Raw genomic sequence first — 2,500 nt, forward strand, 5'->3', positions numbered from 1 at the left:
AATACGTGCTTACCATGCCCAATGCCAGCCAAGGCCTGCCCAAGCCAAGAACAGCATGATCATCACCAATTTCCTCACAAATTCATCCAAATTTCAATTTTTTGATCGAATTCCATCAAGAATGTCCATGAATTTGATTGAAATGATGAAAAGAGCAACGAAATTGCAGGGGAAAACACGTTAAGACGTAGTTTTTGCTTGCCTGCTGTGCCCATAGGCGCGCCCCGTGCCTGCCGAGCCTACCCCCACACCCACCCTCCCCCTATATATGACTGGAAGGCCATTTTCAGTTTTGTAGAAAAAGTGCACTTTTTTCCCTGTATCCATAAGTTTTTAAAAGTGCTTAAAAGTGGACCTAGAAGACGAATTTTTTTTTGAATTTTTTTATGGTTGTTAGGGACATTAAAACAAGCAAAACCACGAAAGAATCGTAATATTCCGATGTCGGATGAATTAATTACGAATTTTTCGGCCGAAACTTCGCAAAGGGCGGATACCACGTAAAAAACAACCTAGAAGTCGAATTTTGACTTCGTTTTTTTTGTGCACACCCCACACAATAAGTATAAGTGGACTGGAAAGTGGCTAAGCGATCCGACGAAGTTTCGATTGAGTTTGATTTTTTGGCCGAAAACTCGAAAAAAAGGCGGATTTGACGTAAAACGCCGCCTAGAAGTCGAATTTTGAGACGGTGTCTTGTGTGCACACTCCACACAATATGTATAAGTGGACTGGAAAGTGGCTAAGCATTCCGAGGAATTTTCGATTTATTTTGATTTTTCGGCCGAAACGCCGAAAATAGGCGGATTTGACGTAAAACGCCTCATATAAGTCGAATTTTGGGAAGGTGTCTTGTGTGCACACTGCACACAATATGTATAAGTGGACTGGAAAGTCGCTAAGCATTCCGAGGAAGTTTCGATTTATTTTGATTTTTCGGCCGAAACGCCGAAAATAGGCGGATTTGACGTAAAACGCCTCATATAAGTCGAATTTTGGGAAGGTGTCTTGTGTGCACACTGCACATAATATGTATAAGTGGACTGGAAAGTGGAAAAATATTTTCGGAGCACTTTGATTTTTTGGCCCCCCGCGTGCCTTGCCACGCCCTTGCTTATAGCAAAACGAGACGGGGCCTTGGTCCAACTTGGCATAGGCATGGAATTTGATCTTTATTACTTGGCCACGGTCATGCCACGGTACATGGAGGTTGCTTGACACCCCCGTGTGCATTTCGGAGCACTTTGATTTTTTGGCCCCCCGCGTGCCTTGCCACGCCCTTGCTTATAGCAAAACGAGACGGGGCCTTGGTCCAACTTGGCATAGGCATGGAATTTGATCTTTATTACTTGGCCACGGTCATGCCACGGTACATGGAGGTTGCTTGACACCCCCGTGTGCATTTCGGAGCACTTTGATTTTTTGGCCCCCCGCGTGCCTTGCCACGCCCTTGCTTATAGCAAAACGAGACGGGGCCTTGGTCCAACTTGGCATAGGCATGGAATTTGATCTTTATTACTTGGCCACGGTCATGCCACGGTACATGGAGGTTGCTTGACACCCCCGTGTGCATTTTCGGAGCACTTTGATTTTTTGGCCCCCCGCGTGCCTTGCCACGCCCTTGCTTATAGCAAAACGAGACGGGGCCTTGGTCCAACTTGGCCTAGGCATGGAATTTGATCTTTATTACTTGGCCACGGTCATGCCACGGTACATGGAGGTTGCTTGACACCCCCGTGTGCATTTTCGGAGCACTTTGATTTTTTGGCCCCCCGCGTGCCTTGCCACGCCCTTGCTTATAGCAAAACGAGACGGGGCCTTGGTCCAACTTGGCCTAGGCATGGAATTTGATCTTTATTACTTGGCCACGGTCATGCCACGGTACATGGAGGTTGCTTGACACCCCCGTGTGCATTTCGGAGCACTTTGATTTTTTGGCCCCCCGCGTGCCTTGCCACGCCCTTGCTTATAGCAAAACGAGACGGGGCCTTGGTCCAACTTGGCATAGGCATGGAATTTGATCTTTATTACTTGGCCACGGTCATGCCACGGTACATGGAGGTTGCTTGACACCCCCGTGTGCATTTCGGAGCACTTTGATTTTTTGGCCCCCCGCGTGCCTTGCCACGCCCTTGCTTATAGCAAAACGAGACGGGGCCTTGGTCCAACTTGGCATAGGCATGGAATTTGATCTTTATTACTTGGCCACGGTCATGCCACGGTACATGGAGGTTGCTTGACACCCCCGTGTGCATTTCGGAGCACTTTGATTTTTTGGCCCCCCGCGTGCCTTGCCACGCCCTTGCTTATAGCAAAACGAGACGGGGCCTTGGTCCAACTTGGCATAGGCATGGAATTTGATCTTTATTACTTGGCCACGGTCATGCCACGGTACATGGAGGTTGCTTGACACCCCCGTGTGCATTTTCGGAGCACTTTGATTTTTTGGCCCCCCGCGTGCCTTGCCACGCCCTTGCTTATAGCAAAACGAGACGGGGCC

The sequence above is a fragment of the Trifolium pratense genome, unplaced genomic scaffold (assembly GCF_020283565.1).
Source record: "Trifolium pratense cultivar HEN17-A07 unplaced genomic scaffold, ARS_RC_1.1 scaffold_55, whole genome shotgun sequence".
NCBI lineage: Eukaryota > Viridiplantae > Streptophyta > Magnoliopsida > Fabales > Fabaceae > Trifolium > Trifolium pratense.